An 11612-nucleotide genomic window follows, 5' to 3' on the forward strand; every position below is an offset into this window, starting at 1 on the left:
ATGGGAGTTAGAATATGCATAGCGGTTGACCATTAAGGTCATAGAACAAGTAAGGATTCTGAATGGGATGCCTATGATAGTTACTACAGGAAAGCGTCCCATAGAATACTATAGGATAAGGAACATAAGTCATATCTTTGGGGAGTAGAGATTATTGAAAATAATAATAATAATAATAATAATAATAATAATAATAATATATATCAATGAATGGCTAAGAAGTAACAGCCCCTCTAGGAAGAAATGATGACAGTTAGGACACTATAGTAGAATCAGAAAGTAGTGGAATGTGATCTATAGCATATAAAGAGTTTGAAGAACAAAGAGTTTTAACCATCTTTGATTAGCTGGAGGAGTAAATGCTCGCACCTATCCCAACAACCCTTTTTCTTTATCTCCTATCATTTGTTCAAAAATTCGAGGACGAATTTTTGAAAGGGGGGAAGATTGTAATAACCCAAAAAAAAAAATGGAAAAGTGATAGTAGCGTGTAGCAGTGGGCTACACCCACTGTCAGCTGCTGCTGCAGTAAATAAAATAAAATATTTTTTTTTTCTTTTTCCTTTTCTCTCTCTCTCCTTTTCCCCCACCTTCTTCCTCTCTCTCCTGTCACTCTCCATCTCCCTCCTTTTTTCTTCTAACCGATGAGCCTCCAACCACCATGACCGGCCGACGAGGGGTGTCCCCACCCTAGGCGACAACGGTGAGCTACCAGATGGCTGGAGTAGTGCCGGCAGCGGTGCAAATGGAGGAGTTTTCCCCTTCAACGCACCCACAATGGGAAGCAAATTTTTGACGCGATTCTGGCTTCATCTGACGTCCAATCAAGGCGATTCAAGTGGTGTTGGAAAGCTTATTCTGAGAGCTTTCCATTGATACCAATTTTGCGGCATTTGGTGGTCGGATGAGTGAGATATGGAGGAGAAAAATTTTAAGTTTTTTAAGCTTTTTTGTTAGATCAAGGATGATCCAACCATTGGATCGACGATCCGAGACCACCTATGGACTCAAGAGGAGGAGAGAAATATTTTGATGTGACCAGTTCCGACAGATGTAGACGGCAATCGGCCACCGTGTGTGGTGGTTCCGATAGTGGCTCCGGCGAGCTTTGGGAATGATTCAACTTTCAAAGGCTTCCTCATAAATTTTTGGAATTTTTGAGACACAGATAAGCTTTAGGTAAGATTATTTTCATTATTTCTCAGTCTGTGGTGCTTAAATGCAGTGTTTCTTAAACAAGAAAAATTAGAGAAAAATTCTAAGAAAAATATATAATGAAAGTAAAATTATTTGGATATGTTCTATGGTATTTTTTGAATTTTTAAGTGATTGTGGAATATTTTTGAAAAATATATATGGATTTTAGTTAGATTTTTAGCATCTGAGTATATAAGATCATCTGAATTTATGATATTTAAATTTTATATGATTGGTTGAAGCTTGAGAATTGAGAGTTAAATATGTGAATGTTGAATTGGGTTGAATTAAGAATATATTAACTGTTGAAAACTTATGGAATTAAGTAATATTCTTGAATAGAAAAATTCATAAAATATTCATTAGTGATTAGAAAATTACAATTCCTTTTGAGATAGCTTGATAATTTTATTAAGGACTGCGGGGTAAAATTTTAGAATTTTTAAAGCTTGTTTGAGTAGATTTTTACAAAATGTTAATTATAGGGACTAAAATATAATTTTTCAAGTTTTTTACTATTGTCTAATTTGGAGGGCCCAATAGGGGCTATATGATGTTGATGAGATGTGATTATGGAAATTGGTGAATTAGAAGCGCTATTTGAATCTTTTTGCAGGTTGGGTAGGTCCTAGGTATAGGGAAAACTCTACCGAATTTTTTGTATAAATTAGCATGTGTTTGTCTCTTTAAATTTATTTTTATTTGGATTAGCACTAATAAATTCACAATAAAATTATACAGGTGATCGGGGTCAACCATCTTCCTTCACCTAACCTCTACAGTCGTCTCGGTGTACTATGAGTAAAATATTGATTTTACCTCTAATTTCAATATTATTATATATGTTTAGACATGTTTATGTATTACTTATAAATATATGTTTATGTAGTTAAACACTAGACACATTTTATATTGTATCTTTATTTGATGAAATGTTGTGGATGTTGTTTTATAGTAATTTAGAGCAGTGTGCGTGTGTTGGCGTGCTTGTGGTGTGTGATATTGGTTATAGACAGGACGGGTAAACGTGGCTGGAGCTTGACTCGCTGGGACCCGATCCTTTATCGATAAGTCAGGGTGGTCACGACTCAAAATGATCTTCCTGGCCCCCGCATTCGGTCTATTAAGAGAAAGTCCGGCTTGAGATGTACTCGCTGGCAGAGGTTGGATTTAAGAGAGCTGTATAGGGGATCATATGATGGTCAGGCTCCAACCGCTAGAGGAATTGTTCGCTTTGGCCGTAAGCCTCACAGTTTTGTCCTTTTGGTGGAATAGGCTAGAGAGTTGGAAGAGCTCCAGGGTTAAGCGTGCTCACTTGAGAGAAATTCTAGGATGGATGACCTCCTAGGAAGTTCTCTATTCCACCTATGGGATAAAACCATAAGGCTTACGGCCAAAGCAGACAATTCCTCTAGTGTTTAGAGCCTGATCGTTACAGATCAGCTCCCATATATATATATATATTGTTTGAACACTATATGGGTGTGTGAGTGCTCCAAATTACTCTTTGTTGTTTATGATGTGATTTGTATGAAAACTATGAAAGTGTTGCATTCCACTCTTTATGATGCATTAGCTTTAGATAGCTATAGAAATTATACTTAAAATCAGTATTTTACTCTCTGAGTCGAACGCTCACTCCTGTTCATCCTATTTTTTCAGGCTACAGAATGAAACCTTTTTCAGAATAACCTACTTCTTTCCTCGCAGGTTATCAATAATTACTTAATTGTATTATTATTCTCTAAATTTGTAATTTAGAACTCTGCATGTACTAACAGTAGAATTGCTCTTGTCAGGGATTGTATAAATTTAAGTTTTTGTATTAATAAATAAAAAAATTTTATGATTTTTAAATAGTTTATAAATAATGTAACAAGGTTGAGCTGGGCTCCCCTAATTTTAGTTTCTGATAATTATTGTGTTAAATGGCCCGAAATAAAATTATAATAGTTTAATTTAAAATTATTTTATATGCATGTTGGGCCTAAGTTATGGGCCTAGTCATGGGTTTAGGAACAGTAAGGCTTACTACGGGTCTCGAGGGTTTTATACTGGCCCAGGTCCTAGTGCCAGTCCGGCCCATAGGTTGAGTAGTGACATTTTTTTATTATTATCTTATTGTTGAAGAGTAAATCTATTAATAAAGATTAAATAATACAAACATAGGATTACAAGCCCATAATTCATCAGCATATAAGCCCGTAAAATACCAGGATACATTACATTAAAAACCCTAAATGTTGGCCCCAACCAAGCAAGAGCCTAATGCTCATAGAAACACAACCCTAAAGCTAAGCAGAGAACAAAGAGGAAGGTAGCAAAGCCGCCGCCACCCATAAAAATTGAGAGGCAAGCTAGCAAAACCGTACACCGTCCTGCTTCATTCACCGTTCAAATGAGGAGAAACATGGCTCAGGAAGAAGAAAAGCAATCAAATCTCAAAAGCCTTCAACATCTAAATCAAACTTACAAAACTATAAGGGGCCTCAAAAGGACGCATAGATGAATCGAGAAATTGGTAGATGAGAGGTATAAGGTAAAGCTCTACAGAATTAATGGCCTTAAAGGGTTAATGACCAATAAAAAGGCTGGCAAAGATATCCCAAAATGCCCTTCCACAACGCTAAAACAGAATGCTCTCTCCTTGTCTAAAACCCAGACACAGAGTAGCTTCCTCACGATAGCTCTACTGATAAACCTCTATCAAGGAGTAATGGAACCTCTAATAAGAAACCTTAGACCTTGCATGCAAGTTACCCCTAACAAAGACAACAGATTAAAGAAGAACCCCTCTCCATTTGAGCACCAATCTTGTCACACCTTACCCCTCTGTAAGGCATAATATAATCCCGTAGAATACCTAATGAACTACCGAACTTCACCTATCGATAACTCATTAAGTACCCTATAAGGGATTTTAAAACCATTTTCTTACTTTTTGGAAGTGGTGAGCATTTTGGTAGGAATTAAAAATATTTAATTGAAGTTTCAAAACTAGTAAAAATTTTTATCCATTTTTATTTATCCGTAAATTTTAGAAAAATTTCGACAGAGTGCCATTTTTATTTTGAGAAAATAGTTCTTCAAAAACCTGTAAAAACACTTTCAATAATTGTTTCCACGACTTTCAACCACCAAAATGACTCAAGTCAACACAATTCAATTTAAGTCCAGAATTCAACAAAAGTTGTCATCTCAAAATACTTCATAAATTTATTCACATTACATATAATACTTAATTTACAAATACAGATCTTAATTTACAAAAAGAAAATCTAAAATAACATTATTACAATTTACTGCACAACTGCTCAACTTTACATTACTACATATGATATTACAATATTTACATCAAATAACTACAAGGGTATAAATAAATACCCGTACAAAAAGATCAGTGAAGTCCTTGTTAATTCAGCAGCTCACCCTGCTGCTTTTTCCTTGCCCTTATCTGCAACAGCAAAATAAGCTATCCCTGAGTATAAAAATACTTAGTGGTGCACAATAAAAATTCAAAATGCAGTACATAAAACATTCATTGATAAATCACAATTTAAATATTTCACAATCACATTTCACAACTTATCAAAACTCATTACAGTACAATTTTGGTTAAATAATTTAATAAACACAGTGTTGCCAATTCATACACAACTTAAGCCATGACACAAAATTTTCGATCAATGCCGCATTGTACACCACGACAAAGCAATCTACAACTCCACTAATCGAAATCAATGAGGGAGGTGGCTAGCTAGCTAATGAGTACTCATTCGATCTACAACCTTAACTGGTAAACCAGAGAGGGAGGAAAATAATCGATCTCAACCCATAAATGGAGGAGGAATAATAAGGCACTGTCATGCTAAGTGTGAATCAGAAATCAATTTCAAACATTTTATTTAAATAATTCATGAGAAATCCGATAAATTTCCAAAGTCATAGTTTCATTCACAAAGTGGCAACACAATTCATGATTAACACCAAATTTTCATAAATCATGCCCAATCAAATAGGTAATAAGAAAATGATGAAATAAGATCTATTGTGCACAAACCTAACGTGAGTCACCTCTAGGCTTTGACTCAGTCCCTTAGACCTTCCGAGTCTTTTTCAGCTAAAACACGAAATTTATAGTATCTCAGTATCTTTGCCTCACAATAATTTCAATAATTAATTTATATATATTCAATTCTAGCCCCAATATGCTTAAACTTACATTCTTGAAAAATTTCATGTTGAGGTTACTATTCATGGTATTATTCAAGTCAAAATATTGACTTTCTTATGCTTAATAGGTATAGAAAATCCAATTATACTCACATACCACATTTTGGTTACCTAACTTATTGGTTGTGGTTCTTTTCTCAAATCTTAAATCTTTTAGGCATAATTTCAAATTTTCACTTTTAGTGTCCTATTTTGCACTATTCCATTGGTTATGTTGCTGTTAGAATTTGACTAAGTTTTCTTCATAGAAGTTGTTTCTTATTTTCTTAACTTTATTTCCCTTTTTGAATCACTCCATTTGGAGTTTTTTAGCTCAAGTTATAACCATTTCAACATAGCTGGCCGGATTGGTCTAACCCAGATTTTTTGGGCACCAAACCTGGTTCTGGCAATTTTAGGTCACTAAATTTGGGTGGCTAAATGACTTGGTTAAGGGCATAATTTGGGTTTATATTCTTCATAAAAGTTGTAGGGCTATGTCTCAGCTTTCTACTAGTAAAATTTCAGGTCATTTGGACCTACTTAGCCCAAGTTATAGCTCATTTGGTCATTTTTGTACAGGGCAGAACACTCAATTCTGGATTTGGCCAATTTGTTCACTATGCTATGGTCACTTTCTGGGCATGATTCCTAAATGAAAAATGTGTCATTTTGTATTTAGTTTCATTCTCAATTGGCCTCACACCAATTGGGTAGGTAAATTTTCAGTTTTAGTCCCTGAAAGGGACCTTGGTCATGCTGCCTGCATAATGACCATATCCAATCCGAATTTCAATTTGGTTCTAACACTTTCTACACATCACAATTGGTCATACATGACCATTTTTCAACTTAGGTAAGGTCAAACACATCATTTAACCAATTCTCAAAATTTTATTTCCCAAACCCTAGGTGCCAAAACCCTAATTTGTCCAATCATCACAATTCATGCAATCTAAATACACAAATCACATATACAACATCAATTCACCAAGATTTCATGTTTAACCTAACTAAACACCATCAAAACCCTAGGGTTCCATGGCTGCCGAATTCTCTCTTCCCTTATTCAAGCATGGTTTTCTTTATTTCTAAGTTAATTTAAGTAGCTAAGCATGCATTTAAATAGAAATTTGAAAGTTAAAACACTAACCTTTTCTTTGGATTTCAAGTCTTCAATTCTCTATCTTTCCTCCTTTCTTTTCTTCTTAAATCTTCTTTTCAAGTAGTAATAGCAAGGTTTAAATGGAGAATTTAGGGGAATTTATGTTTAATTTAGGGTTTAAAAAGCTTAGCGAAGCTTATCAATGGTGGAGAAATGAAGTAAGGGAGAGGGAAGTGAGGGAGAGTGTTTCGGCCAAATGAAGAAGACAACCCAACAAATTTTTTTTCTTTTATTTTTATGTGTTTTTAATCTAAATTAATTCACAATTATCCAGTGATAATTTCAAATTTTTAATTATTAAGTTTATTGCATCATGCATGATGTCATGCATTATGTAATAAACTTTATCAACTTTTTCTTTTTCTCTTTTTTTTTCTTTTTTTTCATTTATTTTTCTTTAGTTCTTTAATTTAATTCTTGATCCTAAAATTTTTTTTTCTCATATTTTATTGGACAGTTAGGTCAGGAGTCAGCTCTAGGGGTCAATTGACCAAATTGCCCCTCACTGGTTCGACCCGGTTTGTAAATAATTCAATATTTCTTCTGAATCCCTGACCTAATTATTTGACCTGCTTAACAATTCTTTTTTGTGATTTTCTCTTTTCCACTATGTTTGCAATAGTCCTAAGGACCACTGCGTCATATTTTACGGTTTGAAATTCGAGTTTAAATAAACCTTGCAGTCCTTCCCGAGAAGGTCACTCATCGCTGTGACTCTCGGCTTATTTAACTTCTCGTGTTCTGTTTTTCTTATGTATACTTAACTAATTGAAAATTACTAATTATTTGTGTTCAGGGCTTCTCTAGGTGTCTTAGATGTGGTTCTAATCCCCTTAATTATTCGGATCGACACCGGTCACTGGAATAGTGAAATATATCAGGCTATGCAAATAGGGGTGTTACAAATCTATCACAAAAACCATAAAAGATCTATTTATACATGGCTTCGACTGAAGGTAAGGAAAGAAGACCCACTCTCTGAGCAAATGGGGAAGATAGCCTCCCCAACTCAGAAGGTACAAAGGAGGTTAAGAGGACCAGAACTAGAGAGAAAACCCCAAAGAGGACTTGTACATAGATTGGTTTTGGTTTGATTTTGATGAAAATTGAAATAACAGAACTTCTTATAAAATATAATCAAACTAAATCTTTTTATGGGAAAGTATAATTTAATATCCTGTGCTTTCGTACTTTTTAATAAGGATTGAATAAAGTTTCATTGCAATTCAATTATTGCACTATCGTGCCATTAGCAAATCGAGGGAAAAGTGACTAACGTCATTAATTGCGCTGACATGGTACTGGTGTGGCGTGTTGACATTAGTGCCATGTCTAACATGGCATGCTGATGTCAACCATGTCATCAAGGCATGTGCCATGTCAACGCCACATAAGCAAATCCCTTAATTACAAAAAAAAATGGAAAGTATAAGTCCTTGATGATAAAAGCGTAAAAATTTCAAAACTACATGGAAAAAATTAGGAAAAAGAAGGAGAAAAGGAAAGGGAGAGAAATAAAAAAAAAATTAAAAAAAAAACTTAGAAAGAAAGGATGGCGTGGGAAAGAGAGAGAGAGAGTGGCAAAGATATGGAGCAAGAAAGACATAGTAAGAGGGAGAAAAAGATATTGGAAGAGAGACAAATGAGAGTCACTCTATTTCTCTTTGTTTCTCTCCATATCCCTCCCACTCTTTTTATCTCTCCATCCCCTATACCTCCCTCTCTTTCTTTAGCTCTCTCTCTCTCTCTCTCTCTCTCTCTCTCTCTCTCTCTCTCTCTCTCTCTTAATTTTTACTCTCTTTCAATTCAGCTAGTTGAGAGATGAGAAAATTAGGAGAGAGAGAAAGAGAGGATAGAGAAAAAGATACAAAGCGACTCTCCCAAATTAATGAATAATTTATTTAAATTAAATTCTTTTCTTGTAAATGAATTTCCCAAACAAAGCCATTAAATTTCTAAATATGAAAATACACAAAAAATAAACTAATTGAATTAAATACTTGTGCAACAACCCAAATAGGGAGCTGCTACCGGCACTAAGGAACGGGTCAGTTTAAGACTATCGAAATTTGTAACAAGTCTAAAACTTCAAAAAAATATTTATTTATTACATTTAAAATAATAATTCATACTAGCTCAACAATTATAATCTAACATTCCATACATAAAAATTTATCTTTTCCTTTAAAGATAGCTCTACAATTGAGCCTTTTCATAATCATTTAAGAAAGTTAAAGTATAGTCCTTTTAATCATGCATAAACATAATCAAGTGCTTAAAGTACAAGAACATAAAGTTTATACAAATCTTTTATATTACAAAACTTATAACATTCTACAGCCAAAGCACAACACTAAACTGTTAAATTAAATGTCCAACAAAACTTCGTAACATACATCAATAATGCTAATCCACTGCAAGGCTATCCTCTCTGATGATACTTTTATTCCTGTTGTTCTGTAGCTAGGGTTAAAGGAAGGGGGTAAGCCTTAGGAAGCTTAGTGAGTAAATTAACATATATTCATTCGTCATATTATTCAATTCATACATATGCAATGCATCAATTACATGAGTTTACACAACACAAATAATTCATATAAGATAGACTTGTCACCTGTGATTTCCCATAATCAATTTATCCGGCTTATAAAGATGCTCCTCAGGACTTCCTCTTAATACATAATATAACAAAAATGTCCAGCTCATAAAGAAGCTCATTAGGTTTTCCTCTATCATAAATAGCAAGCCAGGGACTTATTAGGCCTTACCTAGTCTTACTATAGCACATCAGGTATGATCATAATATATCCATAGCATAGGGAAAATCAGTGGGTCATCGACCATTAATAATTAATTATGCAATAATGTAGCATCTTCACATTCTAGATACATACAATCTAATAACACCATGAAATGATACATATGAATGATTATCAATTTAGTTACAATTAATTTAAAAGATTATCATTTCTTAGGGTTAGTGTTACTAATCTCTTGTAGCCTATCAAACACCAAACATGAATGGTCATTATTGCTTTATACTTTGGCTTATCAGGTCTCTTAAGTCTGATCCTATAAAAGATTGACCCTACCTAATGAGTTATCCAGATCTCTATAATTTTATACATACATCATACAACATATTCTAGGTTTGTTTGGTGTCTAAAAACAAGTTTTGGAGTCTTAAAACAAAAAGAAAAATAAGGCAAGCAAAAGCAACTTCAGCTGCTAAAGTAAGAAACTTCGGTTACCGAAGTCCTGACCCTCAAACGTCCTCGAAAGGTAGTAGCTACTTCGGCAGCTGAAATAATGCTTTTCGATAGCCGAACCTGGGAATATTTAAAATTTTCAATTTGAATTCTGCAATAACTTCCCATTCCCAAAACACATTAACTCTTGTCTAAAGCTCCAAAATGTCAACTCAACATATTTTCATGAAATAAACTCAACAACCAACTCTTTTAAACTATAAAAATTCAACATGCATCACCCAATTCCTTAAGATCCATAACCAAACTCAAACCATTAACCAAGTACTAAACAATTGAAACCAAAATAATTTCAATACTAAACACTTCTATTCAATTCCTATCAATAACTCTAACACTACAACTAACTATAAGCAACCAAAACATAACATGCATCAACTTTAACTTGTTACATGCATAAATCTACTAACAAAGACCCATTATCTTTGAGAAGTTGAAATCCTACACTTTTCTTTGTTCAAACATATGGAATCAAGCTATCAAGGGAAAATTAACTTCACATGCAAGAGAAACTTACCTCTTTGAAGATTAAACTCCTAGACTTTGATTTGTATGGAAGAACTTCCCCTTGAAACACCTTAACTCTCACATATACTCTAAAACCCAAGAAAAACATTTAATCTTGTCAAAATCTACTCTAGAAGAGAAAACATAAGAAAATGAGAGCTTGGATTGTCACTGTACCTAGATAGAGAAAAATGGTGAGATTTACCAAATTTTTGTCTATCTAGGTCTATATATATACCCTTGACACTCGAAGCACTTTCAGTAGCCGGAAGAAAAGGATTTTGACAGCCGAAAGTTCTTCTTTCTTCATTTTCATTTTTAACTCCAAAGCCTCAATTCTCAATTTATCAAGCTAATATCAAACACTCATTACATATTTAGACTCTTCACATTTCATCCACCATCCATGAAACCCTAAGTTTCACCGAAAATTCTCATTAACGGTAAAAATTCTGACATCGGAAAGTGGTGTACGTTACAACTTGTAAAATTATAGTTTTCAAGGGGGGAGGGGGGTGTAATTAAATTCATTAGTTCAATTCAATTTGAGGATTTGATAATATTTTTGAGTTAGAAGTTTTATAAGCAAAACTACTTCAATTATATTGCTTTTTTAACTCTAAAATTGGGAAAAACTAGTTAGTAGTTCACATGCAGCATGTATAAAAAATTTTAAGAAAATATAAATAAAATTATATTTTCCAAATTACCTAAAATTCTAAATAACTTACAAATAAAAAAGTATATGTAAAATACATAAAATTTAAATAAAAATTCAAAATGTTGTAAGGAAATGTTAACTTATAAATTCTTTGCAAATGTTATGAAATGAGAATTATTTTAAAAAAAATCTTTGTAACTTCATGTCTTTAAAGATTTTTCCTGTTTTTTCAAACGCTTCAATTCCAATTACTTTTTTTTTTCTTGAAAGAAATAATAATTGTTAAATTCTAAATAGTAGAGAAGTATGCATAAAAAAGCTATGATAAAAAGGCCAAATAATTCAAATGATTTAAAATATTACTACTTTTAGTAAACATAAAATAATTAAACGATATATTTCTATGAAAATATAATAAAAAAGATAGCTCCATTAAAACCTAATTGCGATGCACATATTAGAGTATAAGAAGACATTGGCAAGTATATATAACAGTCCAAGTGAATAAAGCACACAGTTTATTGCTAGAAAAATCCCAAATATTAGATAAATCAATATAAGCACCTACACAGAGGGTGAGAATCACCTTTGGTGAGATTTT

This window comes from Hevea brasiliensis, chromosome 15, assembly GCF_030052815.1.
Source record: "Hevea brasiliensis isolate MT/VB/25A 57/8 chromosome 15, ASM3005281v1, whole genome shotgun sequence".
NCBI classification, from domain to species: domain Eukaryota; kingdom Viridiplantae; phylum Streptophyta; class Magnoliopsida; order Malpighiales; family Euphorbiaceae; genus Hevea; species Hevea brasiliensis.